This window comes from Heteronotia binoei, chromosome 20, assembly GCF_032191835.1.
Source record: "Heteronotia binoei isolate CCM8104 ecotype False Entrance Well chromosome 20, APGP_CSIRO_Hbin_v1, whole genome shotgun sequence".
NCBI classification, from domain to species: Eukaryota; Metazoa; Chordata; class Lepidosauria; order Squamata; family Gekkonidae; genus Heteronotia; species Heteronotia binoei.
In genome coordinates, this window is record NC_083242.1 from 30,904,199 (window position 1) to 30,921,397 (window position 17,199).

Sequence of the window (17,199 nt, forward strand, 5' to 3'; positions counted from 1 at the left end):
CAGGGGGCGTGGCCTAAGATGGAAAGGCGTTCTTGCTACAAAGAAAGCCCTGGTGATATCAAACATAATTTGATCCGCCTATGGCAAAATTCTCACATAGCACCCAATATTGAGTTCTAAATTTTTATTATTAAGTTTTATCCTTTTAAAATTGTGACTGAAATTGTTGCTTTAACACGGCTGTTAGCCGCCCTGAGTCTGCTTGCTGAGCGGGTGGCATATAAATCTAAAGTAAATAAAATAAAATCATCCCCAGACCAAGGGAGGCCAGACTAAGCTCCACACAGGCCAGGGCCTTCTCAGTGGCAGCACCAGCGCTGTGGAATGCTCTCCCAGAGGCCGTAAAAGCCCTGCGGGATCTCTCCCAATGGCGCAGGGCCTGTAAAACGGAACTTTTTCGACAGGCCTATAAAAACTAACTGGGAGAAGGCTGCCTCTTCTAGCAATACCATCAGAAGGACCACTAACAGATAATCAGGAGAACTGTTAAAATGTATCCTGTTAAAACGTCCTGTTTCATACAAGCGCTGGTTTACAAAGTAAAAAGACAGGGAAAGGGGGGGCAGAGAATGAAAGAGCATGGCAATTGTTTGGAGCAGAGGTGGCCAGACTTGCTTAACGTAAGAACCACATAGACTAAACATCAGATGTTTGAGAGCCACAAGACATGAACGCCAGATGCTTCGGAGAAGGAAGGAAGGAAGATGGGGAGAGAGGTGGGAGAGAGAGGTGGAAAGAAAGCAACTCTAAATTAATCCTTCAAAACACTGGCTGACTTAGGCTTGGCGAGGTAATTTGAGGAGAGAAATGCCTTTTGCCGTGCTGGCTGATGGGGCGGCGGGGGCTTCGAGAGCCACACAATATGTGCGAAAGAGCCACATGTGGCGCCCGAGCCGCAGTTTGCCCACCCCTGGTCTAGAGGCTCTCTTCTTTCCCAACTTTCAACAAAATGCAGGGTCTTAAAAGATGCAGCTTGTAAAATATATATCAAAGATAGGCATCTCCAGTTAAAAACTAAGATCCTGGGCAGCTGTAGTCAGTCTCAGTAGACCGTACCGATCTCCATGGACCCAGGGTCTTCTGTTTGGCATACAGAAGATCCCAGGTTCAATGGCTGAGAGCCAGTTTGGTGTAGTGGTTAAGTGCCCAGACTCTTATCTGGGAGAGCTGGGTTTGATTCCCCGCTCCTCCACTTGCAGCTGCTGGAATGGCCTTGGGTCAGCCAGAGCTCTTGCAAGAGTTGTCCTTGATGCTCAGCCCCAACTACCTCACAGGGTGTCTGTTGTGTGTGTGTTGCGGGGGAAGGTAGAGGAGATCGTGACTGCTCTGAGATTCAGAGTATAGGGCGGGATATAAATCCAATATCATCATCATATCAATTAGCAGGGTGAGCTCTTTTTGAACAGGAATGTACAGGAACGCAGTTCCGGCTGGCTTGGCCTCAGGGGTGTGGCCTAATATGCAAAGGAGTTCCTGCTGGGCTTTTTCTACAAGAAGCCCTGTGCAAAACAATGGTGACATCAGGGGTGTGGCCTAATATGCAAAGGACTTCCTGCTGGGCTTTTTCTACAAAAAGCCCTGTGCAAAACAATGGTGACATCAGGGGTATGGCCTAATATGCAAAGGACTTCCTGCTGGGCTTTTTCTACAAGAAGCCCTGTGCAAAACAATGGTGACATCAGGGGTGTGGCCTAATATGCAGAGGAGTTCCTGCTGGGCTTTTTCTACAAAAAGCCCTGTGCAAAACAATGGTGACATCAGGGGTGTGGCCTAATATGCAAAGGACTTCCTGCTGGGCTTTTTCTACAAAAAGCCCTGTGCAAAACAATGGTGACATCAGGGGTGTGACCTAATATGCAAAGGAGTTCATGCTGAGCTTTTTCTACCAAAAACCCCCTGTCAATTAGTCTCAAGACTAAAGGAGATGAGTATTGAAGGTGAAGTTCTAAAAGATGCAACTGAATTTGAGCAGTTGATCATAAAACAAAAAGAGCATTCACCATGATGGATATATATTTTACTCCAGGTAGAAATTGAAGCAGAATAAATGAAAAAAAAAGTATGATTAAGTGGGTGCGAAAGCTTAAAGAACAAATATCTATGCAACAATGGGAACGACTCTGGAAAAACAATTATCAAACGTACAGTCAGCCAGACCCAAAGAGAAAATGGGTACAAAATGTTTTCCGGATGGTCTATAACCCCAAAGGACATAGAGAAAGCACAAAAAAAAAATTAGTGGGAAAATGCTGGACATGTCAAGACATTGATGGAATCTTCTTTCGTATGTGGCGGACTTGTAAAAAAGCAAAAAGTTACTGGAAGGAAATACATCAGAAAATGCAGAATATATTAAAGTTTAAATTACCACCGGAAGCCAAGAGCATACTACTAGGCGTTCCGCTCAACAAGGTACCAAACATTTTAGAAGAGCTATTCAAATACGTGGTGGCAGTGGCCAGAAATATTTATGCAGCAAAATGGAAACGAGACATCTATCCACATTTAAAGGCATGGGAAAATAAACTTGCTGATTGGCAAAATTAACAACCTTTTTGAGAAACAGGTCTATTATGAAACTCGAGGAAAGATGGAGCATGTGTGATGCCAGCGGAAGAAAAAATTAAAGTGAGAAAATATCATATAGAAATGTATGGTAATGAAATAGAAGAATTGAAATCTGTTCCAAATGTAATATCCCAAATATAAATGGGTTCTCGATACGAGATATGTAATAGATTTTCTTTTACGCCATGATATACTACTTTTCTATTAGAGGTTCTAACGAGTATGTAGAAGTGGCAAAGATATATTATGTTGAATATGTAGTAATGATGAAACCAGTGTAGTCAAAATAAATTAGTTATGAAGTCTGAAACTTAAAATTTAAATGATGAATACAGTTGTACTTCAACAGAAACAAGAGTTATTGTATTTTATAGATAATACCTTAAAATTATAATGAGGGGATGAAAGGGAAATTATTCTCTGTCCTATACATTATGTACCACAAGATTGTCTTTGACAAATGTAATTATGTTGTATAACCCATTTTTTCCCTTTCCTCCTTTTTTCCCTGTACCCTCACCGTTTTTTCCCCTAAAATTTAATTTTAAAAAAATCTCAGGAGAGGATGCCTGTTGCATCCCTGTGCAACTATTGTTCTGACCAATTCTACCAATTAGTTGCTTGGAGGGTAGATCTCTGCATTGGCTGCAACAATGTCTCAAACAGAGATGCAAACATCCTACCCATTCCCAGATGAAACAGTCTGCATCCCAAATGGGAAGCAAGCCCAGATCAGTGTTTCATGCAGAGACCCAAGGATGACCCAAGAATTCCTCTCCTCTGAGAGGAATGCTTATTGTTACTCAGTCCAAAAATAAAGGGATGTAAGAGTGACATTTGCTTGCACCTTTGACTCAGAACAGGGGTGGAATTCGAACAGGAGCTCCTTTGCATATTAGGCCACACACCCCTGATGTAGCCAGTCCTCCAAGAGCTTACAAAAAAAGAGCCCTGCAAGCTCTTGGAGGATTGGCTACATCAGGGACTCCTGCTAGAATTCCACCCGACTCAGAAAATATATGTGCTCAGCTATCAGAAATTTAGGGAACAGTACATTGGGGAAAATAGCCTGCAGAGATACGATGAATGCTCCTTCCACCTGTCCAGTGGGATGGGCCATTTCTGGAGAACAGATGGTGAAGAATTCCCAAGGTTGTATGCAAAGTTCAAGGGTCTTGCTGAAGTCTCAGGGTCTATACTCTCTATTGGAGTGAGCAACTCAGCATGCAGAGACTTGGGGGGGGGGGGGGCGGGATTACATCAGTCCAAGTGTGTATAGGTGTTATCTCCTTGAACGGGATACCTCCCTAACCTGACCCGCCTCCTCTCTCCCTTTGTCTTTTCCCTCTGTTCACATGGCCTTCCAAAGAGACACATATCTCTGCAGGTCTCTCTTGTACATGCAATGCTCTCATACTCTTTGTGATTAGATGCAAGCCCTGTGGCATCTTAGAGCCCAACAAGATTTTCAGGGAATAAACTCTGGAGAGTCAAAGTTCCTTCCGCCAGGTAGAGAACGTAGATGGAAGTCCAGGGCACCCAGCTGTGGTTCTCCCCAGTTCAAAAGAGAAACCACCAAAATCAATAAAACAACAGGATGACAGAACTGTTGCCAGCCGTTCCTATTCCCGGACTGAGCTCGGTGGAATCCCTTTCCGATTCTTGATACCATCAAACCCCCCCTACCCTCTGAGCTTGTTTGCCAATATGTTGCTCAAATGTTGTTCCCTTCACTTCCATCCCCTGTTTCCCCAAGAGGACGTCGGTTTCTCATTAACGAAAGGGCAGCCTAACCTGCAAGGACACCCCAGACTCCAAGCCGATGGCTCTGCGCGGTGCATTGCACGTAACATTTAAAGCATTTGTCAAAATGTTGTAACCATTCCCTCCCCCTTTTTGCTCTCATTCCATCAGCTTCGCGTTCCAAAGGCCACCCTCGGACCTGTTGGACATTTATTTCTAATCAACGCCCCCTTAGAAGTTATAACAGCTAGATTCGAGTCCGGTAAGACCGTAGAGAATAACAAGATCTTTGAGTCGAGCTCCCCTCTGCAAACCCTTAGAAGTTATCTTCGGGAAAGAAAGGCAAGTGCAAAACACACATCTGTCACAATGCCTTGCCCTCCCCCGCCTAGTTCGCTACTGCTCGTCTAAGTCTGTGCGGGCCTTCTGAAATATCGTTTTTATTTTTACCTCCAGAAATAAAATCAAACAGCAGATTGATTCTCGGCGTCTGCTTCTCTCTCTAGGTCGCCTACTAACAGAATTACATAAATATCCATTGTGTGCCTCACTCGTACGTTGGGGATTCTGCCATCTCAGATGCCGGGATTAATTTGTGTTACTCGGTCACTAGATCGTATCCGTTCACTCTTGATTTGTTTCGAAGTGTGAAATGAAGTCATGTCCTAATGTTATTTTCATGCCGCCTGGGAATGGATAGACCACTCCGAGTTCTTCTTTAAAAGTACTATGAACCTAAAGGCATCGGCAAAGAAAATATCCCCCTTGAATGACAATAACATGTAAAGACATGGACAGATTTAGAAAGGTTTCGCGGGGGAAGGGGAGGGTCGAGGCTACACCACGATTCTGTGTTGATACAGAACTGTAACCTCAGCTGTTGAACGTAGCCGAGAAGCGTCACTCTCTTTGTTTTCAATTAGATATCTAGTCCTTATTGCGAAATGTTGTTGCCTGGCAAAATCTTGACAGCCAGAAATGGGCAGAATAAAGTTTTGGGCGCTCAGGAATTGGGGAGGGAGTTTTCAGGGCCGTGCCCAGGTCTTCGTAGAAGTAGGATAAAGTCCACAAAATGGAACATGCTCAATTGGATAGTTTCAGAGGATAGCTTTGTTCAGGCCTTAAATTCAGCAGAAGCTCACGAGAGTGCAGCTCCTGAACCTTTCTGAGGGTTCCCCCTCCTCCTCCCCACCTACCTTGTCCATTGAATAATAGGTGCGGCTGCATAACAATCCCTGGATTAGAAGAGCAGGCAGTTAGCCAGCCACCAGGGGCTTTGCCACACCCCCAGCAGCCCTCATTATTCCCTGGAGAAGCCCGAGCCACCCTTTTCTCCACTTCTTATGTGATTTTGGGTGGCAGGTGGCTTGCTGGCTTTTTGACTGGGGGGCCCCAGCCAAAGAGAGCCTCAGGTGAGCGAGGCCTGCTTGGGCTGCTTGGATCTCTAGCCAGCCGAAGCAGGCTTCGTGTCATGGGTGCTGGGGATCCTGCAGAGGAAGTTGAGCCTGCAGAAGAAACTGTGCCCCTGCCACCTGCACCAGTGCCCCTGCCTCCTGCTGGAGAAGATCCCAGCCCCCCTGCCTCGCCCTCTCGGGTGGCGCGTGTGCGTGACCGCCTCCGTCAGGACCTCAGGGATCGGAGGAAGGCGGCACGCTCACAAGCAAGACGCTCCCTGGGCCCTGAGTTTTGAGAGGATTCTGGCCCTTCTAAGAGCAAGGATGCTTGAGTTGCAACAGGATCCTGGCTGCCTCTCTGAGCCAGCAATTAGCCCAAATGGGCAACAGACAGCAGAGGGCTATATAGCTGTGGGCTTTGGGAGGAGGCTTTGTGGAAGCAACTAGTCATCTCCCTGACATTCTAGCATCCACTCCGGCTTGGCTTTGGTTCCTGGACCCCCTGACTTTGGCTTGTGACTTCTGGACTCCCTGACCTCGGCTTCTGGACCTCGGACCTGCGATACTTGTACAGTGATTTGGATTTGGCGCCTCGGACCCTCCTGCTTACTGACTACAGACCTTGGACTGCCCCTGGACTTTGCCTGACCCGGCCCCAGCCGTGACACTTCGCTTGCCCAGGACTCTCCTTTCTTGCCTCGGGTTGCTTTTGGCTGGGGTGTAGTATATGCTAATGAGCTATGCTAATGAACTCCACCACCTATTTTTTCTACAAAGCAACCCCTGGTTGTGTTGGTCCGCAATGGAACAGTTAGATCTGAATCCAGTAGCAGTTTAAAGAGCAACAAGATTTTCAGGTATTAGCTTTTGACAGCCGACTCTCTCTTCATCAGATATGGCTCAATATGATACAAGTCTGACTTATATCTGACAAAGGGTGTTTTGAGACACAAAAACTTACACCCCCAAAATCTTGTTGGTCCCTAAGGTGCTATTAAACGCAAATCTAGATATTCACTTTAAGTTATTTTACAGAGAAGTTACTCTTGTCTTGCCGAGCGATAAAGTACAGTTGACCGTTGCCTCCCCCTTTGTTTAATCAATTTTAAAAAGTTCAACTAAATAACACAAAAAATCAGAACCAATGGAAGTCAGGGCCATATATAATTATAATAAGATGATATTGGATTTATACCCCGCCCTATACTCTGAATCTCAGAGTCTCAGAGCAGTCACAATCTCCTTTACCTCCCCCCCCACAACAGACACTCCGTGAGGTAGGTGGGGCTGAGAGAGCTCTTACAGCAACTGCCCTTTCTAAGACAACTCCTACAAGAGCAATGGCTGACCCAAGGCCATTCCAGCAACTGCAAGTGGAGGAGTGGGGAATCAAACCTGGTTCTCCCAGATAACCTTGCACTTAACCACTATACCAAACTGGCTCTCTGGCGATCTAGAATGTAGGTCTAGCATTCCAAGCATTCAACAAATGGTGGCCATCTTGCCACCAACCTCTCTTTAAATGGGGAGAATCGTACCAACAAAGGGACAGACAGTGATAACTAGGGGTGCTGTGAGCTTTGAATCAAACACGTTCAGCAGTTGAATCCACCGAGTTTCAGCTGTGAGATGATTACCCGTTCAGCTGATAACCAGATCGTTTCCGTTCAGCACTGGACCCCTCCACGTTGGCATTGTGTCCCCTCAAAAAAAAAAAATCAAGTACAAAGTTGACAGTCTAGACAGAATGGCAGCCCTTAAACCTTTTACTTGGACAAACAGTAGCATTTTTAAAGAAACAGGTTTGTTTTTTTTTAAACAGGTTTGGAGATCCAGTTTGGTGTAGTGGTTAAGTGTGCGGACTCTTATCTGGGAGAACCGGGTTTAATTCCCCTCTCCTCCACTTGCACCTGCTAGCATGGCCTTGGGTCAGCCGTAGCTCTGGCAGAGGTTGTCCTTGAAAGGGCAGCTGCTGTGAGAGCCCTCTCCAGCCCCACCCACCTCACAGGGTGTCTGTTGTGGGGGAGGAAGGGAAAGGAGATTGTGAGCCGCTCTGAGACTCTTCAGAGTGGAGGGCGGGATATAAATCCAATATCTTCTTCTTCTAATGATTTGCGATTAATTTGACCTTCTGCTTAAGAATTGGCCTGCTGGATGCAACAACGATGAGGAAGGAGGATGTAACCAGGGTCCACAAAAAGGCACCCACACAAAAAACTGATTGCACTAGACTGCACTGTTAGGGTTAAATAGGGCAAACCGGACAACGGTGAACTGCCTGATGAACTGACGGACAGTTTGTTGAAAAATCAGCTCCCTGTTTGTAACCAGCGAACACAACATAAGCCAAACTGAAGGGTGTTCGAGTGTCCCTAAAGGAAACGAGGATACTGAAAGCAATCAAAAAAGGGAGTAGATATTCAGCGCCGTCTAATTACTTTCCAGGAGAAACTTCTACCTTGCTAAAGCCTCTGGGTTGTTTTTTTTTTTTTACCTCAAAACTGAAACAGGTGAGCATTTGGCGTCACTGTCATGCCAACCGTCTAATAATGCTAAATGTCAGCTATCGACTGAGCAAATATACAATATCATTTCCAATCAGGATCAGATGTCAACTACAGATGGCAAACAACTCCTCGATATTCAGAGACAAATATTTCAAGCCTTTACGAAACCGACTCTCCCCCCCCCCCCGGCACCCCACCTCCACCTCTAGATCTAGAGAGTATCCTGTAAATTCACAGGCAAGATTACAATTTTCCCGAAGCGAATTTTTGGATGCAGGTTCGCTCAGCTCTCTTGCAGATCCCTCGCTGCTGTTCATATCTGTTTTGCGTTTATATGTTCAAGTTTGTTCCGCCAAAGCAAATTTTGGGAGGCAAGTTTGCATAGCTCTCTTGAATTATAGAATTGGATGGGGCCATAGAGGAAATCTAGTACAACTCCTTGCTCCATGCTGGATCAGCCTATATAGCAGGGGTGGCCAAACTGTAGCTCAGGAGCCACGTGTGGCTCTTTTACAAAAATTGTGCGGCTCTTGAAGTCCCTACCGCCCTGTCAGTTGGCTTGGAGAAGGCATTTGTCTTTTAAAATCACTTTGCCCAACCAGCTGGCAGCTTGGAGAAGGCATTTAAAGTTAAAGTTGCTTTCTTTCCACCTCTTCCTCCCTCCCTCCTTGCGGCTCTCAAACATCTGATGTTCATGTCTTGCGGCTCTTAACAGGAAAAGCTCCCTGTCCTCCAAAGAAGATGATGATATTGGATTTATATCCTGCCCTATACTCTGAATCTCAGAGTCTCAGAGTGGTCACAATCTCCTTTACCATCCCCCCACCACCGCAACAGACACCCTGTGAATTAGGTGGGGCTGAGAGAGCTCTTACAGCAGCTGCCGTTTCAAGGACAACTCCTACGAGAGCTATGGCTGACCCAAGGCCATTCCAGCAGCTGCAAGGGGAGGAGTGGGGAATTAAACCCAGTTCTCCCAGATAAGAGTCCGCGCACTTCACCGCTACACCAAACTGGCTCTCTATTATTATTGGTGACAGTCTTTCAAATACTTCAAGTCAGCAACCCTGCCCCCCCCCCAACCTCCTCTTCTCCAGACTGAACATTTCCAAGCCCCTCAACCTTTCCTCACAAGTGCCCCAGCGAGCACTTCAGTCAGGGTCTCAAAACTTCTTGACAGTTCCCAGCATCAGAGAAGTGAGATTCAAATCAACAAGAGCCAGGGCCTTTTCCGTTGCTGCCCCTAGCTGGTGGAACGAGCTGCCGGAAGAGATCAGGGCCCTGCGAGAGCTTCCACAGTACCCCAGGGCCTGCAAAACGGCACTCTTCCGCCTGGCGTTTTTATAATGATAACATCTGCAGCAGCGGGATTGGCCCATAGAAACATCCCCATTGGTCTACCTCAGGGGTGACCAACGGTAGCTCTCCAGATGTTTTTTGCCGACAGCTCCCATCAGCCCCAGCCAGCACGGCCAATGGCTGGGGCTGATGGGAGTTGTAGGCAAAAAAACATCTGGAGAGCTACCGTTGGCCGCCCCTGGTCTACCTCTTCATGTTATCATGGTCCTAGGAGCTCTTCGAATGGCTAACCACCATTCAGATCACTGTCTGAAACCTTGAGGCCAGTATAAGTAGACGTTTTGAGAAATTGTTTTTTATGTTATGTCTTTCTTGTGGTTTTATTTTATCTGGTCACACGCTGTAACTGTGTGACCTCAAATTTGCGAGCCGCCCTGAGCCTGCCTCAGTGGGGAGGGCAGGATATAAATCAAATAAATCAATCAAACCAAATAAATAAATAAGACTCGGTTTCCACGACCCTGATCATCCCCGTTGCTCTCTTCCACACCTGCTCCATTCTGTCCACATCCTTTTTGAAGTGAACCTCCAGAACTACACGCAGTGCCCCAGGTGTGGTCTGACCAATGCATTGTGCAGTGGGACTATGACACTGGGAGATTTGGAAGTTATGCCTCTGTCGATATACCTCAAGACTGCATTAGCCCTTTTTGCTGCTGCATGACGCCGCCTGCTCATATTTAGTTTACAATCCACATATACCGAGATCTAATTCATGCATACTGCTACCCGGTGAAGAAACCTTATTGCTGTTCACGTCTGTTCCACATTGACAACTTAGTTCCTCGCGAGTCATTCTTGTTCAACAAAGAAAATCTAATATATTTTTTTTAAAAAAATGTATCATCCTTGCATGGACTTTTTGGTATTCTTCTCAATCGGCTCTTTCTTTATTTAAAGATAATGAGGCGACCATGAGGGCTTTGTCCTCAAACACCCATGGCCTGGGTCTTGATCCGCCAGCACAATGGTAATCCCTCGACTGGTGACATCATCTCCCGTTGCCAGGGAAACCTCACAGCCCCAGCATTACGACCTCACTGCTGGATTAGCACGAGGTGGCTTGTCGAAAGACAAATATCTTTGGCAATTAGCAAAACCAGCAAAGGAAAAATTATGATAATGCCAGAGATAGGACACATTAAACCCAATTTATAAAGTCTGATCTGTCTGAGAGTGTTCCCCAGCGAGGGCGTCACTCTTTTAACAACCTTCTCGGCTGTAAGTAAACGGAAGTCGGGGAATAATGTTGAGTGGGATAGTCATTTGTTTTATTAGTCATTTCATGGGCTAATTTAGAAGATTATCCTAAACTGCATTATGGAAATTTAGGAAGCTGTATGTCATGAGCCCTGATGAGGAGGAGCTGGAAGGGTTAACAGACCTGGAAGAGTTGCCCGCCAGTTCCTCAGCTGAACAAACAGCAGCTGGCCCATCAATCACTCTCCAGGCACCAGTGTCAGCTGTTGACGATCAATCTCCTCCCAGCTCTCCTCCTCCCATCTCAAGAGTTCGAAGCAGGCTCCAGAAAGAACTTTCAGAGCGAAGACATGAGGCACAACGATGCTTCAGATCTCTTGGCCCCGAGTTCTAGCAAAGTCACTGCCACCCAAGGAGCAGGCTGATTGAGACTCCCATATAGCTCCCACCCAGGACCTGGTAACCTTGTGGAAGCAACAAGTCTATTCTCTGGCTTGCATCCACGCTTCTTCCTGATTCCTGATCCTGACCTGCTTGATTTCCTTGGCACCCTGACCTTTTGGCTTTTGGACATTGACTGCTGATTCCGGTTTGTGATTCGGCATTGGTGACTTGGCTCCTGCTTGACTTCCTGGACTTTGACCTTGGACTGGCCTTGGACTCCTGCCTGCCTGCACCCGGAGAACGTGCCATTGTAGCCTCTTCTCTCCACCCTCCTTGTGACTCTATGAACGATTCCCAACTCGCCATGTTCCAGTCTCATTGCTCCTTTTCCCTCAGCGCTTCTGCTGGATTTCGCCCAAGCTGCCCCGGGGTGGTGGTGAGTTGCCCTGCTTCTTTTCAAATTCCCTCCGCAGTAGGCAGAAACCGGTTTTCAGAGGATCCTAACTGCTGCAGAGGGAACTTGAAAAGAGGTAGGGCAACTCGCTGCCCGGGGGCAGTTTGTGCGAAATCCAGTAGAAGAGCCATGGGAAAAAGAACAACGAGACTGGAACAAGGTGAGTGGGGAACTGGTCTACAGTTTGTTTTGGGGAATCAGGGAGAAGAAGAAGGAGGAGGAGGAGGAGGTAGGACCAGAACCAATGGGTTGAAATGAAATCAAAAGAGTTTCCGATTCAACATTAGGAAGAACTTCCTGACCGTTAGAGCGATTCCTCAGTGGAACAGGCTTCCTCGGGAGATGGTGGGCTCTCCTTCCTTGGAGGTTTTTAAACAGGCTAGACTTATGCCAATAAAGGTCTGAACTGAACTGAACAGAGGCTAGATGGCCATCTGACAGCAATGAAGATCCTGTGAATTTAGGGGGAGGTGTTTGTGAGTTTCCTGCATTGTGCAGGGGGTTGGACTAGATGACCCTGGAGGTCCCTTCCAACTCTATGATTCTATTCTAAGAAGAAGAATGCAGATTTATACCCCGCCCTTCTCTCTGAATCAGAGTCTCAGAGCGGCTTACAATCTTCTTTATCTCCTTCCCTCACAACAGACACCTTGTGAGGTAGGTGGGGCTGAGAGAGTTCTCCCTGAGCTATGCGAGAGCTCTGGCTGACCCAAGGCCATTCCAGCAGGTGCAAGTGGAGGAGTGGGGAATCAAACCCGGTTCTCCCAGATAAGAGAGCTCTGGCTGACCCAAGGCCATTCCAGCAGGTGCAAGTGGAGGAGTCAGGAATCAAACCCGGTTCTCCCAGATAAGAGACCTCTGGCTGACCCAAGGCCATTCCAGCAGCTGCAAGTGGAGGAGTGGGGAATCAAACCCGGTTCTCCCAGATAAGAGTCCGCGCACTTAACCACACCAAACAGGCACTCATCTCTTATTGCTAGAAAAGGCAGCTTTTCGTACTTGGTCACACGCTAGAATGACCAAGACACAGAAGCTAAGATAGAATTCTGTAAACAGGGGACCTCTGGATTCTTCAGATCAAATGGCACCTAACACCTACAATCCTTGTCTGGATCCTCAGACACTGGCTGCGAAAAGCAGCTTTGGGGGGAGGGGGGGAATGGATGGGGGCCATTGGAGCAGGGAAAGAGGGGAGCTATATTCCCTCCTTCAGGGTGCTATAAGTCCGGCAAGGAAAACAAGAGACCGGTATCACATAGTTGGTAGAGTAGAGGTGTCAAACTCTTTTGTTATGAGAGACAGTGGCTCAGTGGTAGAGCATCTGCTTGGGAAGCAGAAGGTCCCAGGTTCAATCCCCGGCATCTCCAAAAAAGGGTCCAGGCAAAGAGGTGTGAAAAACCTCAGCTTGAGACCCTGGAGAGCCGCTGCCAGTCTGAGTAGACAAGACTGACTTTGATGGACCGAGGGTCTGATCCAGTAGAAGGCAGCTTCCTATGTTCATATGAGAGCCAGATCTGACATAAATGAGACCTTGCTGGGCCGGGGCATGTGGGTCATCAAATGTATTGCCAGGTAACAAGGATATAAACTTTAGAAAGCACACCGACAAACACAATTAAAGATTTTTTTTTTAACGAAATGCTTAAAACATCAACACTTGTTGGCCTTAAATAGGGTTGCCAAGTCCAATTCAAGAAATATCTGGGGACTTTGGGGGTGGAGCCAAGAGGACATTGGGGGCGGAGCCAGGAACAAGGGTTTGACAAGCGTATTTGAACTCCAAGGGAGTTCTGGCTATCACATTTAAAGGGACAGCACACCTTTTTAAATGTCTTCTTTCCATAGGAAATAATGACGGATAGGGGCACCTTCTTTTGGGGCTCATAGAATTGGACCTCCTGGTCCAATCGTTTTGAAACTTGGGGGGGACTTTGGGGAGAGGCACTAAATACTATATTGAAAATTTGGTGCCTCTACCTCAAAAAACAGCTCCCCCAGAGCCCCTGAAACCTCCAGATCAATTCCCCATTATACCCTATGAGAATCGATCTCCACCTAGGGAATAATAAAGTGCTCAACAGACGTTTCCCTTCCTCCACCCTTTCTGGCGACTCTGAAGTGAGGGATTGGCCTCTCTACTCACGAGTTGCAGCCAACTTCTTCCAAGTAACACAGACACCCCATCCCAAGAGGAGGCCTTTCTTGGAGACTGGAGCCTCCGGAGGGGGAAAGTCACATGGTCCTCTGGGGGTGGGGCTTCTCCCCGCCGGCCAGCTGACTGGGGGCGGGAAGGAGCCTGGAAAAGCAGAAGAACTCCCGCTGGGACTTGGGGATTGACAAGCCTAGCCTTAAAGGTTCTTTCTTTGTATCTCTCCTGTGTGATCCAGGGAACCTGGCACAGGAAGCTCTGGCTCTTTCCTTCCCTCCCCAGGGGACAAGGAGGAGAAGGAGCCTCAGCCAGTAGATGGAAGAGAAGCTTGGCACAGTAGCTCTGCTGTGCAATTGATAGTGCCTGGCAAAGCAAGCTCTCCCTCCCCCTCTCTTTCCCAAGGGAGGAGCCTCAGTCAATGGAGAAAATAGAGGCTTTGGTCTGCAGCTCCTGTGCGATTCAGCAAGTCTGCCAAGGTAAGCTGAGATGCAGAAGGAAGTATGAGAGAGGAAGAAGGAAGCAGATGACATCCAGTTGCTCAGGGGCCTGATAGGAGCCCTCTGAGGGCTTGTTTAAGCCCCCGGGATGCATGCTTGACACCTCTCTGTGTTAGAGTGTCTGATTAGGCTTTGGGAGACCCGAGTTCAAATCCCCACTCTGCCATGGAAGCGAAAGTGGGGCTCTTAGTCCAGTCGTATCCTTTCAGCCTAAACTACCATTCCCCTACAGAGCAATGAGGACGGGTTTCATCTTCTCCCCATCTAAATATGGGGTAACTTCAGTTTAACTGAGAGCAATCCCTCTCCTAGCGCTATATATATCATTCCAGCTCATCTCCTTGATTGCCAGAAGAATGACTGTTTTACTTATGCATGCGTTTGATTACACCAGAGAGGGACCCCGCAATGCTGTGCGGCCCCCCTACTGACTTTTCTTACGCTCTCCTTGCTGCCCGCTTCCTCTGCCTCAGTTTCCCTGCTTGCCTACCTGCCCGATCATCTTTCTCTCCTGTGACCCCCCCATTACACCATTTTCTATACCCCTCCCCAAGCAGCCCTACTGCCTACACCCATCCATCCTACTTTTTATTTTTTTATAACTTTTCTATGCTGCATCTAGAGTTGCTAGGCAACCCAAAATGTCAGCCAGGTTTTTGCGAACTCTAGGCAAGCACAGACGTCACCAGCTACTTTAGGGAGATGGTTTACCACCATTTTGGCATGCTCACTTTTCATATTTTTTGAGGCAATCTGGATTATCACCCAAGATTTACAGCATTACATACCTTGTGCCAATGCAGTTGGCACTTGTGGATTTTTTTTAAGCTGTACAATCATGGCAAGATGGCCCAGGGGTCCCCAAAAGAGTGCCCTCATTAAAACAGCCCCGTTAGGTAGGCCAACTTTCTTCTTTACATATCACAAGTGCAGAACTGAGGCTAAGAGAGAAATGGACTTGCTAAGGGCCAGCCAATGAATTTCAGAGTGGAGGTCAAATTTGAACTCGGGACTTGCCAGCTGAGAGCTCAGCCTCCTGCTACTCTGCTCTCTAAACAAGCACTGAGCATTGTGATTCCACCTAGGATAGATAGCGGAAAGTGAAATATGTCCAAGGCCGGTTGAAGATATCCCACTGGTAACCTGAGACACCCCGCCTAGGTTGTACTGCAAAGGGTCACTAAAAGGTAAAGGTAGTCCCCTGTGCAAGCACCAGTCGTTTCCGACTCTGGGGTGACGTTGCTTTCACGATGTTTTCACGGAAGACTTTTAATGGGGTGGTTTGCCTTTGCCTTCCCCAGTCATCTACACTTTCCCCCCAGCAAGCTGGATACTCATTTGACCGACCTCGGAAGGATGGGAGGCTGAGTCAACCTTGAGCCGGCTACCTGAACCCAGCTTCCGCCAGGATCGAACTCAGGTCAGGAGCAGAGAGTTCAGACTGCAGTATTGCAGCTTTTCCGCTTTGCGCCACGGGGCTCTTTTGAAAGGGTCGCTAGGGGGCTCCAAACAACAATACCCCCAGTGCTCATTTCATATCACCCAAACTGAGTCCAAACATAACATCATGCGACATGCCAACTCCATAGACCCCCAAAGTCCCCCAAATTATGTTCCTCCTGGTTCTGGGACAAGTCCAGTTTGCAGACTGCTTCCAATGGTGTTCACAAGCTCAGACATTTCCTCCTCCTCATCCATAACATTGCAAGAAATCTTACAGGGGCAACAGTTCAACCCTATGAGGAACTATTCCAGTGCAAGACAGGAAGGCCAGGTCTTCTGAAAGCACCAAATAAACGCCTTTATTCACACACACATGTGCAATTATCCCTATTGCTTTTTTGTTGTTGTTTAAAATCCAGACTAAAAAAAGACATATTACTACTTCAATAATAACTAACTTAAAACACGTCCAATAATATTAAGAACATTAATTCCATTTTTTAAAAAATCTGACTTGTTCATAGGGTCGCCAAGTTCAATTTAAGAAATATCTGCGGGCTTCGGGGGTGGAGCCAGGAGACTTTGGGGGTGGAGCCAAGATCAAGGCTGTGACAAGCATAATTGAACTCCAAAGGGAGTTCTGGCCATCACATTTAAAGGGACGGCACACCTTTTCAATGCCTTCCTTCCATAGGAAATAATGAAGGATAGGGGCACCTTCTTTTGGGGCTCATAGAATTGGACCCCCTGGTCCAATCTTTTTTGAAACTTGGGGGGGGGGGGTATTTTGAGGAGAGGCATTAGATGCTATACTGAAAATTTGGTGCCTCTACTTCAAAAAACAGCCCCCACAGAGCCCCAGATACCCGCAGATCAATTCTCCATGATTTTCTATGGGAATAAATCTCTATAGGGAATAATAGAGTTCCCAGCAGACATTTCCCTCCCCTCCCCCCGCTTTCTGACTACCCTGAAGCGGGGGGAGGGTCTCCAAACCGGGGGATCCCCTGCCCCCATGTGGGGATTGGCAACCCTACTTGTTCATTGTTCGTGTTTCAGATCCAAGTGGATACTTCAGATCTCGCCGGTTCAGAGGAACGGGTGCTATTCCAAAAAATAATGAAAGGGTGGCCATAGTTCTTTGAGGAACTGTAGTGTACCCTCTTTCTTATGTTGCTTAATGGGTTGCCAGCTTCCAGGTGGGGCCTGGAGATTTCCCAGAATTACAACGGAACTCCAGATGACAGAAATCAGCTCTGCTGAAGAAAATGGCTGCTTCGGAGGGTCAACTCTATGCCACAATAGCCCACTGAGGTTTCTCCCCTATCCAAACCGGCCCTTCCCGGGTTCCACACCCTACTCTCCAGGAACTTCCCCATCCAAAGTTGGCAACCAGTGATCCAGACTTGGCAAATTTGCTGTTTCCCAATGCTTTGCCACCAGCATTCATGCAGTCACCAAGAACAGCCATATCCGATACCAAACATTTTTGGCAACTTAT

At 47.3% G+C, this 17,199-nt stretch overlaps 1 protein-coding gene across 4 annotated transcripts in view; it reads right to left on the reverse strand.

Moving 5' to 3' along the window:
• The window catches only part of LOC132588152 (protein ELFN1-like), a 644,710-nt gene that overhangs the window by 445,978 nt on the left and 181,533 nt on the right, over nt 1–17,199 (reverse strand). The window lies entirely within an intron of this gene.